The following is a 19,384-nucleotide window of genomic DNA, read 5'->3' as shown; positions in this document are numbered from 1 at the left end:
GTGCCTATCTCGATTTCGGTGTATTTCTTTCTCTTTTTTCTTGCAATCTGTGTTGCTGGTTCATCATATACCTCGGCAGTATTTTCCAGTATAACACCTCCAAAGTTTTCAGCAAGCTTTGTGATTGAGATTTGTTGGGATAGACATTCATGGTGGCCCCTCACCATTTCCATTGTCATATCTGTTGATCTTTTAATCTACTGCCCCCTGCTTACTATGGTGGCTCGATATGCATGGTTTATTTCAGTGAGATCAAGACCCTCTTCTTTTCATGATAGGTATTCATGTAAAGTTAGGAGTTTCCTTGTCTTTGTATCTAGCCTATTCATTTTGCATTGAGGCCAATCAATAATACCAAAACCATATGAGATGACAGAGATTACAAGCTGATTTATGTTATTTTGTTTTAATTTGAATTTGAGGACTTTTTTAAGGCTGTGTATTCTTGTTCCACCTTATGTCCCTTTTTTTTCATGCTCCACAGTTACGTTGGCCTCTATACCAAGGTACTTATAAATGGCATCCTCTTCTAAATCTTTAATAAAGCCGTCATTGAAACGAAGATGTTCGGATGTCGCCTTTTTTCCTCTGTTTTTATTGTGCATTTGGCATATTTGTCAAATCCAAACTCCATGCAGACATCATCTGTGAAAGTTTTTACAGTTTCTATCAGGAAGAAAAGCTGTTTTTCTGTCACAGCATAGAGTTTGAGATCGTCCATAAAGATTAAATGCTTTACTCTTTTACGTTTTTTCTTTTTTCCTGCCTCTACATTTTTAAAGAGCTTGTTGAGTGGATCCATTAAAAGCCAGAAGCGCAATGGGGATCAGATATCTCCTCGAAAGTTATCGCGCTGGACATTGGGATTTGAAGTCTGTATTGTCCCTTCAGTGCGGTGTAGAGCAATGGATGTTTGCCACAAAGCCGTGAGGAGTGGAAGGGAAATGGGGACCAGCTCCCCGGGGAGTAGAAGAGCTGGATAGTGACAATTGGTATGACGGGTTGTCCCTACATTGACCAAGGTCTTATATGTGGGATTACCCCCCCCACATATGGTCTTTGCTTGCAGTATCTGCCGGAACAGATACTACATTTTGTAGCTTGGCCAAAAGGCCAAGAAAAGCTGTATTTATTTGCTCCCCCACCGAGCAAATAAGGCACAAGGCCGATTTTTACTGTGAGGAGTGAAGGGGAAATGAGGACCAACTCTCTGGGGAGTAGGGCGAGCTGGATAGTGACAATTGGTATGAAAGGTTGTCCCTACATTGACCAGGCTTTATATGCGGGGTTTCCCCCACATATGGTCTTTGCTTGCAGTATCTGCAGGAACAGATACTAGACTTAAGAAAAGCTTAAAAAGCTAAGAACAGCATCTATTAACAACAGACCTTTGATCTTAACCAAAAAGGCCAAGCACAAAACAGACAGACCGACTGACAGACCGACCGACTTATAGAGTCGCCTGCATGCGACTAATAAACGATAAGAGAAGTTAAATATTAGCGCTAACCTAACTTTTTTATTACCTCTCTGTAATTGATTCATTTAAGCTTATGCGAGAAAGCTTTTCCCTCTATGAACGAAGTGTGAGTAAGGTCGAACGTTGCGTTTTAACATGGAGATTAGCCTTTCTTTTTCTCTCGTTTAAACCAGATGGCAGAACGTTGAGAAATAAAATCCTCCTCTCTCTTTCAGCATGCTAAAAGAGAGAGAGGGATTTCATTTATTTATTTTTTCAAACTGTCGCCTACAAACTTCAATTTCGCATGATTGAATTTAACAATGATAATAGAGGGAGTTGTCAGTTTCCCTCTATTATCATTGTTAAATTCAATCACGCGAAATTGAAGTTTGCAGACGACAGTTTTAAAAAAAAAAATTTAATTTTTTTTTTAATCAGTTATGGGTTGAAATTCGAAGCAAAGACATTTTGTTGATAATGGAAATAAAATATAAGATGATATTTTATTTAAAGAAGAAAATTTTCCACCCAAGAACTCAAAGGAGAAAAAAAATGGAAAACAAACTTCTCATGAATAATCTATATATTAATTTGATTGCAGAAATTCCCCTCTGAACCAAATTACGATAGGTTTGCAATAACAGATGCCACATACGAATTTATTTTGTCTAAACTTTTAGCCACCATCTTATGTAACTTATGAACGCCATTACAGATACATTTATTAGATTTAATAAAATCTTATTTTATTTCCTACGAGCGACATCATCACGGTTGCCAAGACCTAAAGACGAACTAGTTCATATTTTCCCCTCTAACTGAAAAGTCCTCCCACTCCCAAACAGGACCGGGTACTTCTATAACCATTATACCTATATTGACCTGACACTGTTATTAACTGGATTGTACACTCATACACTTACAACTACCAGTACACTTTGCTATTCGAAGATACTGATTTCTCCCTCATATCATTCTGCCTATTGTCATTGGCTACAACCATGACATTCTATAATTCTGAATTATACACAAACATACAAAAAACGAACACTGCAGAACTAATTCACACATTGTTATACATCATTTAAACTTACACATAAATATAAATCATTTCCCATTACTTGCATTACCATTATTTACATATTGTTAGATTTAAATTACGTTGCAGCATTCTATACATCATATCTGGTTTTAGCATCCTATATATATATATATATATCCTATTTATATTTTAACCAACTAGAAAACATTAAAAAATAAGTAACTTGTATTTTTCTTGTATTTTTCATTTCCTTATATACTTTATCTTTCATCTTGGATTCATTATTTTAATTGGGGGCCAACACTTCCTGAAAAAACGACTAAAGCCGCCATACAGGTACAAACGTAGATTACAAATTCAGTCATTTTTTGCGTCTCGTCTCTCAAGATTATGAAGCACAAATGATTTTTTTCTTAGAAATTTTTCATTGAGTGACGTCATAATAGCAAACCGGCTCTTTTATTCCGTCATTAAAGGTTATTTATATTTATGTATTTATGTGTGTTTGTGCGTTTGTTTGTCTGTATTTTGTATTGTTGTGTTTTTCTTTTCTTTTTTTTTTCGTTTATAAAACTTTCGATTTCTGATTAAAACAGTTTGAAAAACCTTCATTTATTTTTGGTGTGCTTTCTTTTTTTTTCGGGGGGGGGGGAGAGAGTTATTTTATAGATTGTTAGATTAAAATAATTATGATGCAGCTTTCTATACATCATATAAGGTTCATGCACCCTATATTTACCTCAATTACATTTTAAACTTTCACAAATACGGTCTCAAAAAAATCATTCCTTCGCTAACCATGCATGTGCGCCTCACTAGCAGTGTCAGAAATTTCGTGAAAACTATTGAATAATTCCACCCGCTATCTTTCGAAGCTTATAACTACTCGAAAAATGTAATTCAAGCCCTAATTTTTTTTTTCAATTAAAGGAGCAAGGACCAAGGTTTCATTAAAAAAAACACACAAAAAACAAACAACGTGTTTTTTTTTAAAAAAGGTTTTAAACTTCGGACTTTACAGGTAAATTTCTAAAAAACACTACTTTTTTTTGTTTTAAATTTGAATTGATCTTTTATCTTCAATTTGTGATATATAAAACTTTGGTACATAAATTAATTATTTACTGTTTAATAGACATTTGAAAATGGGGGGGGTGAATAAAAAAGAACGTTTGTCTAAAATATTATATTCGGTTTATTGGAAAGAGCATAAAATTTCACATTGACCCTGAAAATATCGTAAAAATAGAATCAATAGAAAAATTTTGATAGATTTTTAAAGTTTAAAAATTGAAAAATACTGAACTCGTAACATTCAATTAATTTCATTATTATTTTTTTTTAAATATTTCTATTACTTTTTATACAACTTATTTAGTTTATTTTGGAAGTATAATCCATAAGGAAAATAAAAAACCCACCTTTAAAAGAGAAATTGCGAGTTTTTTATATTTTATTTGCAGTTTTGTGTTAGGGGTGTCAAAAATTCCTACAAAAATTCTGATACACCTAGCGCCTCACGTTCCATCCTGATTTGGTTTAATAGTAAAAAGACACAACGTTATTTCGATTTCGTCATTGTGGACGAGTCGAAATATAGGGGTTTCAGGTTCACGTCAATGTAATGTAGTCTTTTTTTTTGAGAAAGTTTTAAGTTTGAAAAAGGTTTATTTGTGAGTGTGTTTTTTTATGTTCTACCTTTTCCTATTTATACCTCTATACTAAGGCAACACCAGGTACCCCTGCTAAATAATGTGTTTCCTTACGTGGAACATTTCTCAGTTTTTTATTATCTAATTAAAACAGTTTCATGAGTTCTATTTTTTTTTATTTTATTTCTTTTTTTTTTTTTTGCTTTTTTTATCAAAATGAAACGAAAAACCTTTATTTGGTTTTGGGGTGTTTTCTTTTTTTTGTGGGGGCAGGGGTATTTTTATTTTTTATTTAGGTTTTATTTTTTGGGGGTTACGGTGATAAGTGAAATTATTGCAGTAATTAATAAAAACAATGATCAAAGATAAATACATGGAAAAAGTTTAATTTCATTCTATTGGGATATATACATATATATATATATATATATATATATATATATATATATATATATATACATATATATATACATATATATATACATATATATATATACATATATATATATATATACATATATATATACATATATATATACATATCTATATATATACATATATATATACATATATATACATATATATATGTATATATATACATATATATATACATATATATATACATATATATATACATATGTATATATATACATATATATACATATATATATACATATATATACATATGTATATATACATATATATATACATATATATATACATATGTATATATATACATATATATATACATATATATACATATATATATACATATATATACATATATATATACATATATATATACATATATATACATATATATATACATATATATACATATATATATACATATATATACATATATATATACATATATATACATATATATACATACATATATATACATATATATATACATATATATACATATATATATACATATATATACATATATATATATACATATATATATACATATATATACATATATATACATATATATACATATATATATATATATATATATACATATATATATATATATATATATATATATATATATATATATATATATATATATATATATATATATATATATATAAGGAAAAATGCAAGGAGGAGAATCTAACAGAAAACGAAAAATAAACAAACTCATAAGTTACTTACTTGTTCCACTCGGAGGTCCCAATCTCCGAAGAGCTTCTTTCCTCGGAAATATTTTGACCTAAAAAACATGGAGGAGAAAATTTGGCACTGATTTATGTAACGAGCACATCAAAACAAAAAAAAAACAAAAAAAAGAAAACGTGAATGACTGCCATTTTGAAATTTTGATCGGCTGCATTATGGTTATATGGAAGATATCTGGAGCATTGGCTTGATTCAACTTTGTTTTCAGATATTGTTTTATAATTCCATATTAATAAAATAATTTGTCTTAGAATAAATTTTGGTGTAGCATTTTGACTGAATGTAAAAATGTGATTTCATTCTACTATTGAGCTAGGTACGCGCATACTGCTTCAAAAAAAAAACAAAACAAAATTACAATACATGAAATGCTAATTCAAAATCTGAAATGATGTATCTACAAAGCAGACGTGCCAGATGGATGATCGAAGGCAGAATCACCCTGATCCAAAAAGACAGCAACTACAGACCCATAACATGCTTGTCAGAATTGTAGAAACAACAGCAGAATTGCGAGAACGAATGTATCACTCTCTTAATAATCGTGTACAGAGAAACAAAGGATGTCGAAAAAGGAAAAGAGGAATGCATATAGCAAAAGATCCTCAAGGAAGTAAAAAAATAGAAAAATGAATATGGCCATGGCATGGATCGACTACAAGAAAGCGTACAACATTACAGGATCTCTCAAGCGTGGATAATAGAGTGCTTAAGGATTACAAAATGCAAGGTAAGATTATCAATTTGAAGGAAAGATGGGGTAAGAGGACTGGTTAGTATAGAAGACTGTGCTAGTGACAAAAAAAAAAAAGAAAACAATTAGAAAAATACATAACGCAGAACACAGAAAGGCTAATCACCGCAAGGATTACTGTAAAAATGAACAAAACAGAAAACTGGTTTGTATAAGACTGTGTAAATGACACGAAAAAAAAAAGAATTAGAAAAATACAAAATGCAGAACATCGAAAGAATAATTACCGTAGCAAGAGACACTGAAAGAAAGAACAAGACAGAAAAAGAAGAGGTAATGGATAAGACGAGAAAAGAAAAAAGGGAAGAAAAACAGCTGCACGAATAATTCATAAGGAAGACAAAAGATGAGACTCAAGAAAATACTTGGACATGGCTATGAAAAGGATACCTAAATAGAGAAACTGAATCCCTTGTAACAGCCGCACAAGATAATGCGATTAGAACTAACTATATCAAAGCAAAGATCAACAAGACATAAGAAAACAGTAAACGCAAACTCTGTGGACAAAGGGATGAAACAACAAACTGCATAATAAGTAAATGCAGCAAACTAACCCAAAAAGAATATAATAGGCATAACAAGGTAGGGGAGTCAGTACACTGAGAACTATACAAACAACTGCATCTTGAACACCCAGACAGACCGTATAAGCACAATTCAGTCGCAGTACTTGAAAGTGAAAAATCATCGTTGCTAGTTTTCTATGAAACTGTCTTGATATTCGCTTTTAAATTGTGGGTTTAATCCACGTTTTAACCATGAACTGCTTCGATTCTGATAAAAGTGCAAGTTATTATTTTCTAAACAATTTTTTTTTTTTCGTTTTTATCGAAAAAAAAAAAAAAACAGGTGAATCTGTGTTATTTATTTCCGGTGTTGGCGGGTTGTAGGTGTTCATGAAAAAAAAAATAGCTTAATTGAGATCCGTCCGTACAGGAAACACGGTACAAAAGAATAAATTGCTGAGATTGTGGCAAGGAACGTTCTTATTAATTTGGTATTTGTGATCTTTTAGGTGATTAGAGATCAAACAGAGATAGGGAGGGATGGAGGGAGAAAGAGAGGAAGAGAGAAAGAAAGAAGGTGGGCGAGAAAGTAAGAAAATGAGAAAGAAAGAGAGTGAAAAACTAAGTGATGAAATGAGAGAGAGAGAAAGAAGAAGAGAGAGAGAGACATACACACAGACACACAAGAGGGAGAGAGAGAGAGACAAAGAAAGAGAGAGGGAGAGAGAAAAGGATAGGTGAGACAGAAACGAGATAAAAACTAAGAGAGAGAAAATAATCATATCGTATGAATCCGATGATTTTATTGTTGGCATTGGTTTCCCCGATATTTTTCTAGTCAGAATTCATTCTAAAAAGACATCAGGTAATTATAGGAAAGACCATGTGAAGGTTGCCAACATTCTGAATGAAAATGATTTTTTTTTGTGGAAGGAACTGGATTCGAACTTGGAACACCCAGGTTGTCAGTCCGTTAATCATATGATGATCATCATCATCATCGTCAGGATGCGCCTGTGTTCCAAGTTCGAATTTAGTTCGTTCCACAAAAAAATAAATTTCACTTAGAATGTTGGCAAACTTCACATGGCCCCTTCTGTAATCTCTGATGTATTTCTAGAAAGATTATGACAGGAAACCAATGCCAAAAATAGAATCTTCGGATTCATACGATTGTGGCACTATTTTCTGTGCCACTGTTTCTAACACGCTCTACAGCATGGCTGAGTGGTAATTTGGCCATGAGCGTGGAGATACAAAGAAATCCCTTACCACAATTCCTTTCCTATCTTTCTGTCTTTTTCCTGCACGACCACCATGAAGTGAAGACGCATATTCTGCCTCTCCATAAATGGGGGGGGGGCTCCCTCCCTCAATACTAGTTAGGTCAGTTAACTTTGAAAAGTCTATTGTCCAGTTTTTAATTGTAAAAGTTTTTGTAAAATATATTTTGTGAAATAAAATAGTTATGCTTTATATAAATTACAATTATTGCGTGTCGTTTTTCTTGTGTCTGTCATAAATGCCTTTATTGAAACAACAAAGCGGTCCGGAAAATGAAGAAAGAAAATTCCAGTCCGAACGCCACCAAGGGTAAAGAGGTCAATACGTTTCCTGTGAGAAGAAGGAGCCACACAGCACATCCAACATCTCAGGTATGATTTTCTTGATACAAAGACCCTAATGACTGGCCCATCTTTACGTCTTCCCGAGACCACTTTAAGACATTTAATATAACACGTCTGTCGGTCATACACCTCAGTGACTGGCTGATAGTGGTATACGATATGATGATGATGATGACTATCACCATTAAAATTAGAGAGAGAGAGAGAGAGAGATAGTTAGCAAAAGAAAGAGGTAAACAAGATGAGTGAGAAAGAGAGATGGAGAATGAGAAAGAGGGGGGAGTGGGAAAGTGAGAATAAATTAGAGAAAGAAGAGACGGAATAAATAAAAGAGAAAGAAAAGAAAATGAGAAAAAAGTACAAAATAAAGAGAGAGAGAGAGAGAGAAAGAGAGAGAGAGAGAGTGTGCAGAATAAAATTTCAAAGATAAAGAAAGAAATGTGAAATGAGAGAGAAAGGGAAACAAAAAGACATATATATAGAAAGAGAAAGGGATAACAATAAAAAGGAAAGAGAAAAAAGAGAGAAAGGGAGATAAAAAGGAAAGAGAGAGAAACGGAGGAAGGGAGAAAGAAGGAAACGCAAAAATACAGAGACAAAAAGAAAGAAAGAAAGGAGAGAGAGAGAGAGAAAGAGAAACAAAAAAGACAGAAAAAGAAAGAACGAAAGAAAGAAAGAGAAACAAAAAGACAGAGAGAAAAACAGAGAGAGAGAGAGAACAAGGAAAAGAGAGAGAGTGTGAGCAAGAAAAAAAAAGACAGAAAGAAAGATAGATAAAGATAGAAAAGAGAAAGAAAAGAGATAGAAAGAGAGAAAGAAAAAGAGAAAACGAAATACAGAATGAAAGAGGAAAAGAAAGAAAGAAACAGAGGATATATAAAGAGGATGAAAAAGAGAAAGAAAAGGAAGGGAAAATAGACAGACAGATAGATAGATAGATAGATAGATAGATAGAGAGAGAGAGAGAGAGAGAGAGAGAGAGAGAAGGAAAACGAAAGCGAGAGAAAGAGATAGGAAAGAATTGATGCAGAATAAATTCCTTGTTGATATTCATTCGCACAATCAGTTTTAATTCTAACGAAATAAGAACAAAAATAAATTAAAATCCAATTGTTATGTCGAAATTAATATAATATCTAAAAATTACAAAAAAAAATGATAAAGTATAAAATGAATTATTAATGAAAATAGTTTTGAAAAAAAACAAAAAACAAAACAAACAATTATACTTAAATAATAAACAAAATATACAAGAAGTAACTGAAGTCTGTCTTGTTAATATCTATGATGAGCATAAAATGTTTCCATAAATTGAAATAGCAAAAAAAAAAAAAAAAAAAAAAATGAATGCGTGCTCTCAAATGTAAACACAAAATGTGATATATATGATCTTCAGGTCAGAATCGCCCAACATGTTCCCCGTTTCATCCGAGATCATCAACCTACCACCAGAAAATCTCAACTGATAGAATCATCCATCGGCCAACACTTGGTCGATAAAAAGGAGTGCGGCCTTGTTTTCTCTCCGGAGTGTTTTTCTGTTTTGTACCGAGGACGTACAAAGTTCCACCTGTCTGTCCTCGAAGCACTTGCCATCATTGCCAGCCCCCCTACATTGTGCAAGCAGAGAAACCTCCGGCTTCAATTAGAATTATTTGGGTAGTCAGGGTTTTTTTCTCCTCTCCGCTCTTACTCCATACCACTACCAAATATTCTAAAAAATAATCATTTTCAGACTTATGACCCTTGAAAAGTTAGTCTGAACGAAAAGCGCTTCGGGTGTATTTTAACGATCTTGTTTTTAATCGACTTATTTATTTTATTGAATTGTACATGTGTTACATGTAACTTGCCCCATTTTTTTTTTTTTTTTTTTTTCATTTTTTTTCCTTTTCCTCACTCCGTTTTCCATCTTATTTTAGTTGATTGAATTTACGCGATGGTTCACTTCTTTATAATTATTCTAAAATTTTGCCAATCGAATAAAGTTATAAGGCTGAACGTCTGTGTGTGTGTGTGTGTGTGTGTGTGTGTGTGTGTGTGTGTGTGTGTGTGTGTGTGGTCACGAATAGGCTCCTATATGGTTGACTATTTAAAAAAAAAATACATATAATGATAGAAGATGCATCGAGGATCAGGAATGGGTATGTTTGATCTGGCAGAACGGTGGTTCATAAAAATTGTGGGGTCTGCGTTTGCGCCTGGCCCCCAAAGTATGGAAATAAAAAATGAAAAAAAAACTTTTACAAGGGTTTTTGATATAGATGTACAAAAGAATACTTTGATAAGTATGTTGCAACTTAAATAGGGATGGTATAATAAAATTGTGGGGTCTGCGTTTGTGCCTGTACTCCATGGAAATATGGCACAAACTTTAACAAAGAATTTTCATATCTATTTGCGTAAGTATACTTTGATAATTATGTTTCAGTTTGAAGAAATATGGTATAATAAAATTATTGGGTGTTCGTTCGCGCCTGACCGCCATAGAATGTAAATATATCACAAAGTTTAACAAGGTTTTTTAAAAGGGGTGAGGGTCCACAATAACACCTTAACATCTTAATTCAAGTTAGCTTTAATTTATTTTTTTGAGTTGAATCATATTGTGTCGAATAAATTCACCTCATAAATTCACGTTCTTATTAAAGTGAAAAAAAAAAGTCGGAACTTTAGACAATTCTCGACACAAATTTTGCATAATTTTGTTTTTTTCCTTTTCCACTTGCATGTGGCACTCTTTCGAAAATAGATAAATAATAAAAAATAAGAACGTTACTTGTTATCGGGTCAAAAGAAGGGAAAAATCCTGCTCACGTGATTACGTGTCTTTTTAAAAACATTTACATAACCTTTTTATTTATATATCTATTTAAGCTTTTTTTTTGTCAGTGTACTAGAAGGAATTCAGCGTGTTCTTTACATTACAATAATACAACCCTGAATCCGCCGGCGCAATACTACACCGTTCAATACTGTAAAACTGAAACGAAGCTGTTCTGCTTGAAAAGGGCGCTATTTTCTTCTTATTCATATTTATATCGATTCTTTGCTTTAAAAAACTAAAGTAATTACGTGTTTACTTTTTTAATATCCCATTTTGCTGTTTCAGATTATTTTACTAAAGTAAGTAAAGCTTCATTATTTTTCAAAACTGTTTTTGTTTCTTTGTTTTTCGATATTTCGTCGATATTATTTAATAAGAGTGTTTAGCAAAAAAGCCAACAAACGACTACCTGAAAAAATAAATATACAAGAAATAAATGTTACCATAGTAAATAAAAGTTCAGTTCATGTTTTTTTTTGTTTTGAAATAGTTTTTAATGCTCTTTACTTGAAATAATTTCAGCGAACCGAAATTAAAACGAAATTTGAGGCGATAACTACTTAAATGAATTTTTATATAAACTACACATGCTATAATCGAATATTCCTCAAGCACAAAATAACGGAAAACTATAAAATATGTTTATAAATATTCCTTACGTTGACGGAACTCTCTTAAATTGTTAACACAGAATGCTCAGGTGCCCCTCCTTCAAATTGAAAACGGGGCTCTCCATTTCAAAGTCGCTGCCATTTTGATTTTTTTAAACCGGTTCGTGAATTAAAAAAAAGTTTTTTTACAAACTACTTAAAAATACAAACCAATGAACTTTTCTACCATAAAAGTAACTTTTATTGACTATGGTAACAGTTATTTCTTGTATATTTATATTATTATATATATAACATTTTGTCTTTGTAAGGAAACATCATTTTGTTGGTTACTCTTGGCTACGAATGGAAATAAAGTTGATATTAAAAAATTTTATTTTCGCGAAAATTATCTTTACTTTCATCATATTTTGCTTAGGGTAAAAGTTTTGAGTATCAAAACCTATCTCTTTACAACCCCCTTCTTTTCATAACCTATCATACTTTCATCAATCACAGTCCATTTTCTGTAGGCTGTTTTTAAACCCAGTCAACAACGGGTACTTCTGCTAATATATATATATATATATATATATATATATATATATATATATATATATATATATATTAGAGTTGGGACGATTAATCAAATCGGGAATCGGAGAAAATGGAACTTTTTGGAGTATCAGAATTAATATAGAAAATCATATTTTCTGATGCCAAAAACGATTCCTTTAATTCTGTCTTTTTATTCGATTTCGTTCTAAACAAAATCTTCCACTGCTGGTAGTAATTATAAAATAATAAATATTTATTGATTTTAAACTACTAGTAAAACGAAAATCGATAGATTATTCGTCACAAGTGTTTGTTTTTTTACGTTTGCGAAAATATCTGCACATTTAACATGTGTTTTTACGGTAATCGGGAAAAATAACTCTATAGTAAAATATTTAGAAATTTATAAGAATCAGAATCGGTAATTGTATCGGAATTGGGAACAATATTGGAATCGTCTCATCACTTTTAGAATAAATGACAAAAAGTTATATTCCAAAATTCATGATGTTGACCATCTTATAATTTATACCTTCAATTCAGTTGACTTATACAAGTTTTGACAGTATCTGTTTTGTAGCGCAAAATCAATCACTTAATTATTATATCAATCAGTGAATCTATTATGCCCTTAACTCATCAGAAGAAATAGCAGCAATCAATCCGGCAAAAGGAATTAAAATGTGATTTGACATGATTAAAATCCGAAAATTAAAAGAGAAGCTGCAGTTACTTTTATATTTTTCCATTACGCCATATTGAATTATATATATATATATATATATATATATATATATATATATATATATATATATCAATATATACATATATATACATATATATCTATCTATATATATATATATATATATATATATAATTATTACTATAATTAGTTTTTAATACCTACAGACAATAGTGTTTCATCCGTTCGGGAATCATCAGTGCAGGGTGTCACGATTATATATATATATATATATATATATATATATATATATATATATATATATATATATATATATATATATATATATATACAACAACACTCTCCCGACGACTAATTACCAGTCAGGAGATTCTAACCCAACAACGAAGCCATCTCTGACTTCATTAGCAAGGAACAAACCCACACGGCCAACATTAACCATAAGAAATACAGTAGAAATTTAAACATTTATTTTTAAATGCCAAGACGGTGATAGTGATCTAATGATTATGATATCATGATCTGCGCATGTAAGCTTAAGCGACCAACTTTTAACTTCCACTTAAAGTGCTCAACAATAAAAACCGAGCTGACACAATGATTATTAAAGGAGCTGACACAATTATAATTATAAAAAAATCATTATATATATATATATATATAAATATATAAATATATATATATATACACCAGTGACCGTCTCAGTGTCATGTCTGCTTACGCGTGTGAATTTTGCCGGCAGGACTAAAGTCATTTTCGGCTCATGGACTTTCAGTACCTGAGGGAGTGGCACTCGTCTGACAAGACGTTGCAATCATCTATCTATCTATCTATCTATCTATCTAAGGAACGTTGTGTGTATGTGAATCCGTTCCCTATGGGCTCGGAACCAACTGGGCTGATTTTTTAAAATTTCACACGAATGTACTTGATGCGCCTGAGAGTGTTCTTACGTAGGTTTTGTATATATATATATATATACGGTTCTTTAACCAACTTTTCTTGGATTTTACCGTTATTTGATTTTCTACTCTTCACCCGACCATCCATTCACGTGAAATGATTTTTCTTTTTTCCCCATTCCCTTTGCTTCACTATTTTTTTTTTTTTTACCAATTAAGCTCTATGGCTAACTTGTAGTTTCATTAAATACTTTGCAAGCAAAATTCAATTCCGCATTTTGCTAATTCCTTCCCTCTGATGAAAAGAAATGTATTTCTTTTGAAACTCAGCAGATTAAGGATAATCCACTTAATTTGTGTTTTCTTTTTGAAATCTTTTGTTTTTAACTCTTTTTAAAGTGTTTTTAACATGTTTTAATAATTATTTGTTCTTATTATTTGTTCTTATATATATATATAAGCCTGACGAATCCTATAGTTGGATGAAACGCAGAATATTCAGTGTAGCTTAATCGCCATATATATTTTATAAATTACTAACTAGCTCTACCTACGTATTGAGCACTTTTGAAGTAAATACTTAAAGTTTACGCATAAATCTATACTTTCGTATATTAAATTTATGTGAATAAATGAAGTAGTTATATATATATATATATATATATATATATATATATATACATATATATATATATATATATATAATGATTTTTATGGTGTACACAATTTCAATATTGCAATTACAAAGGGAAGACTTAAATTTTGATATTCTGTTAACGAGCATCTCTCCCCCCCCTCTCTGGCTTTCTTACTCTTTCTGTTTTCTCACTCTGTGTCTCTATAAGAGAATAGAGAAGGAGAGAGGGAGAGAGAGAGAGAGAGAGAGAGAGAGAGAGGTGAGTAAACGTGGAGGTAGACACGTTTACCAGAACCAAAGGTCAGCTGACCAAATTACGTATGTGTGACGTGGTTGGCTAGATCTGGGAGATTTGATTTGAGCTTTGAAGAAGACGGACGTTTTTTCCGTGGTCCCCCCCCTCTTAACTGGGGAGGGGGGAGACGAACGCTGACGTGTGTGAAGAAGAGCCCACACAAGAGATTTCACTTTACACCTGCTGCAGAACCTCTGGGGAAAGTGAAATAAAAAACTATAAAACCATTTCATCGTCTTGGAGTGATAAATCTTCGTCAAACAGGTATCAAGTCTCCCTCCAGGATGAGAAATTGCCAGATGGTTCTACAGCGAGAAACAGAGGTAGGTTCAGAAATTACATGTCACACACACGATTCCCTTTATGATAATCAAACACACAACCATTTATATTAGAGACAATCACACGGAATCTTTCTTATGTTATATAAAAAACGTAAAAAGTACCCCTAAATGAAGAACTCTATATAACATATTCAAATGTAACGAAAGCTCAATTTGGTACTCCTCAAGGATAACTTCGATGATTGAATATATAACAATTCATGATTAAAGGAGATGAAAGAAAAAAAGGGCCAACTGACCGGTTTCGCTCTAATTCTTCTAGAGCTGAATCGAGAGATTTTATTTATAATTAAAAGGGAAAGAAACACGAGCGAAACTATACATACTAAAATATTAACGGAAAGAAGAAACATTTAAAATCAAAGCTGCATTATCATCAATGTAAAATGTTTGAAACTCCTAGAGACTAATCACGTTCAAACCTAATTCCTTCTGTTTACAAAAGAGACGGTCTCTTTAAATGAACGTGAATAGTCTTCAATATCTCCAGATGAAATGAGTCAATGTTGAAATTCGTAGCACATGAAGGGTTTTTTAAGCAAATGATCCACTATGGAAGACCCGAATATTATACTAAAACGTCGGTTGGTAAGTAGGTCCCATTTCTGATTTTGCTAGATTGGACTCTACTAGTCAATCTTAACACCATTCGACCCACATATTCAGTACGTCAACTACATTGGTAAATTACATTATTATTAGGGTGATGATGGGGTAAAACGTCTTTTCGTGAGGATACCATTCTTAATGTACTTTTGCCAAGAATTCATTGACACATCTCTGCTTCAGACGCACATCCACAACAGGAGTTACTTTCTCGGAATCTCAAATCATCAATTTCTGCTCCATCGAGATGAAAGAATATGATTTACAACTGATTTATTCGAGTGGAATAAAATGGAGTTTCAAAGAATGGCTCTTATCCTCAGAGGAAAATACTTAGCAAAATGAATTTTGCTGGTTAGCACATAAATCGAAAACTACAAATCATGAAAGAAGACATATATGTATGAAAGTCGATGATAATGCAGAAATAAAAAAAAAAAAGTTATTCCAAAGGAAGTCCAAACTTGTTGGAGAAAATTTGAAAAATGATGACAAGTCAGATGTATAGATGCACATGAAAAAGTTCAATAGAAATCGTAATAATCCAAGTGGCTGAAAAGTAAATTCTACGTGTGAAGATGGCATCCTAAAAATGTGGTAGAAGACATTTCCACTGGAAAAGATATTAAATGAAAAGCTTTTATTGAACTCCCAACAAGAGAGAAAAATCTTGTGTGCTTCCATCGTCCGAGGAAAATATAATAAAATATATTAAAATTTAAAGGCAAATAATATATCTTAAGGATGAGCCAGACGTTCTATTTTTAGAATAAATTCAAATAGGACAAATTTCAATTTGTTCTAAAAATCCTGTAACAGCAATAGTGTTTATCTGTCCCCTATGTTGATATTTGTGGTTCATTTTTTTAATCTGTTAGGATTAGTGTTGATCATATTTATTTGATTGCATTTGGTCTGTTGTATTCTATTATAAAAAATCGTCTTTGAAATCTAGTGTGTGAGGACTTCTTTGCCTCTCTACTTTCTTTTTCTCACAGAAGAGGCATTGTGAGTCTATCTCTACTCTATCATTAATTTTATGGTAGGAGCTCGACTGAGCTTCAATCTGTGTCCTCCATAAAACGTTTGCAACAAATACTCGTCTCGCTACAACAGCTGTCAACAACTTGCCTCACTCTCTATCTGTGCTTAAAACTAAACGAAAATCCCATAAGCAGAGTTTCTTTTCTAGAACTGTCCGTCTGTGGAATCCAATACTGTGTGTTTGCTTCCCTACTGTCTATAACATAGTCAACTTCAAATCTAATATGAATAAATTCCTATTGAGCCTCTAATATAATGTATGCCCTACCAAGTTACACCATAACTGATCATGCTATCTCACGATCTACCTAACACTTATTAACACTCATGCTAGAGGGCCTCTGGACTTTTTAAGTGGTGACCCTCCACCACCACCCCACACAACAAGTAAAAAAGAAAAGATGGATGAATGTTCACAGGATGCTGACTGGATCCTCCATGTTGGCTATCAAAGGAGACTCTGCTTTTATATATATATTTCTCATTGCACCTCGGGTTCCAGATCAGGGGAGAGAGAGAATCAATAATATCTTGACCAAAAAGAAAAATTGATTTGAGAGTTTTAAATAGGATAACCGCTGAAGTGAATGTGGTATTATAGGGATTGAGGATTCTAGCTTGGAGTAGCTTAGACACGTATAGGATAGCATGACAAGGATGACCATCGACACTTCCCCCCCCCGCCACACACAGTTTTGAATACCTTTGTGCTTAATTTACTTTTTACCAGGTTAATTCATGCAAATTTCATATTTATTATTACAGAGTCAATTCTCTATTGAATATATAAATAAAAAAAAAGTACTGATTTCAAAAGTTAAAAAAAGACTTGGGTGCCATCAGCTAGGGTCCTGGATACGACCTTAAACTATACCCAGTGGTGAGGCCCCAGCTTGTGGGCTTTGGGGAGTGTGGAGCCACCCTTTAATTGCCATTGCTCCCAGGTCCACTCTGATCTGGAGTGGTAGTACCTGTTAGGGTCCCAACTATGGGTTAAATAGAAACCGACTTGAAAACAAATATATTCTATTAAAAATTTTTTCTTAAATCTTTGGATTCGGGATTAAATAACCTGAAAAGGGTTGATATGCCGTAAAACAAAACAACCAACCAACCAGTCATCAGCTAGAATCCAAGTCAAAATATTTAGTGCTCCAGCTGCATCCCCTACAGATTGAGCTATTGACAGATAGATATGAATGAATTTGCACATGCGCAAAAGTAATAGCAATATGTCGGCAAGTTGAAATGAAAATTTTGTATTTCACTTTGCCGACATATTTCTGTACATGTTATTCAATAAAGATTTTACTCGTTATAAAACATCCTTGGTGTATGAATTCTATTTCTGTTAATTTCAATGTTATTTGATCAGTAGTTTAAGAGTTTATCGGTTAAATAGTTTCACATATACATACATACATACATCTGCTGTTTTATTTATATAGATTATTTCATTATTGTTATGTTGGGTCTTTTGGCTATGATCACAGCATACTATCTGTGTTATGTTGTGGTGGGCATTGCCAATGGTCTGAACGATTATTATTATTGATTTGTTAACTATTATGTAGAAAAAGATATACAGAGAGCTAAAATATTTGTTTGAAAATCTCACAGAGGAATTTTAACTTAGAGATATTTATGTAATAAAATAGATTTAGTAATTCAATTTTCTAAACAATAAACAACAAAATTTAGAGTAGGTTTTGATATAAAGACAAGAGCTACAAGTAAAAGTGAGAACAAAGGAACCGTCGATGAGAGGAGGTTGACTTTGTAAGTCATGGAAGCATTCGACTCAGCTAACTAAGAGATGATGTAAGGACTAAAGGGAGAGAAAGCGTTGTAATCCCTGAGAGGAAATGAGGAAAAACAAGAAGTCCTGTGGTTACTGTTTCGTAGTGAAATATTCTCTTGCAGTGTCCTAGAGACGAAGAGAGCCACAACCTAAGGTTCATAGTCCGTTATGAAACGGCCATTGTGTACTTATGTGTCATCTTTGTTGGACTTGTCTAGAACTAATAACTTACCTTGTTCATGTTACATGAACTTAGTTTAAGTATGTGTAATTCATAAACGCTAGACGATACACAAGCATCGGTTTCATACACATGTATATTTATATAGACTCGGCGTACATGAACACACGTATATACACTCATTATATATACGCTCGATAACACAATATAATTGGTCCACCGACTTAGTCGAATTTGGACCTTAGAATTCACCCTCCTCTGTTCGTTCATTCATCTGTTCGTTCCCAAAATTCTCAATAAACACTCATTACATTTTTCTGAAATTTTGCATGAAGTTACAACTATCCAAGAGAGAAGATGTAACATTCTCGGATTTTTGATAAAAATTCTGGTTGGGTCCCCAGAGGGTCAAACGGGGTCCAAATGGCCAAAAATAGCACTTTTCGGGACATAGAATCTTTTCCAACCATTAGATTTTGCTGAAAATTACCCCAAAGCAAGACCACATGGAAATCTGGAAACGTGAAATTTGACCCTGGGAAAATTATGGAGCTGAAGTCCCAGGGTGTTTTAAAGATGAAAAACACACCCTTGGGGGCTAATTCTTATTTTTTTCCTGCATCAGTCGGGGAAGCATATCGTTTTTGGCTTGTTATTG

At 32.5% G+C, this 19,384-nt stretch overlaps 1 protein-coding gene across 7 annotated transcripts in view; it reads right to left on the bottom strand.

Moving 5' to 3' along the window:
* Window positions 1-19,384, bottom strand: part of LOC145265380 (synapsin-like) — a 319,381-nt gene that overhangs the window by 74,060 nt on the left and 225,937 nt on the right. For all 7 annotated transcript variants that reach the window (XM_080121178.1, XM_080121173.1, XM_080121176.1 and 4 more), the window contains one exon: window positions 5,324-5,381. The gene's annotated coding sequence lies outside the window, so the exon portion shown is untranslated. The remainder of the gene's footprint in view (window positions 1-5,323; window positions 5,382-19,384) is intronic.

Source organism: Euprymna scolopes, chromosome 40 (assembly GCF_053919585.1).
Source record: "Euprymna scolopes isolate OS-2025 chromosome 40, ASM5391958v1, whole genome shotgun sequence".
Classification (NCBI taxonomy): domain Eukaryota; kingdom Metazoa; phylum Mollusca; class Cephalopoda; order Sepiida; family Sepiolidae; genus Euprymna; species Euprymna scolopes.
Note: the sequence above shows the minus strand (reverse complement) of the source record. Positions and strands in the feature narration are given on the sequence as shown.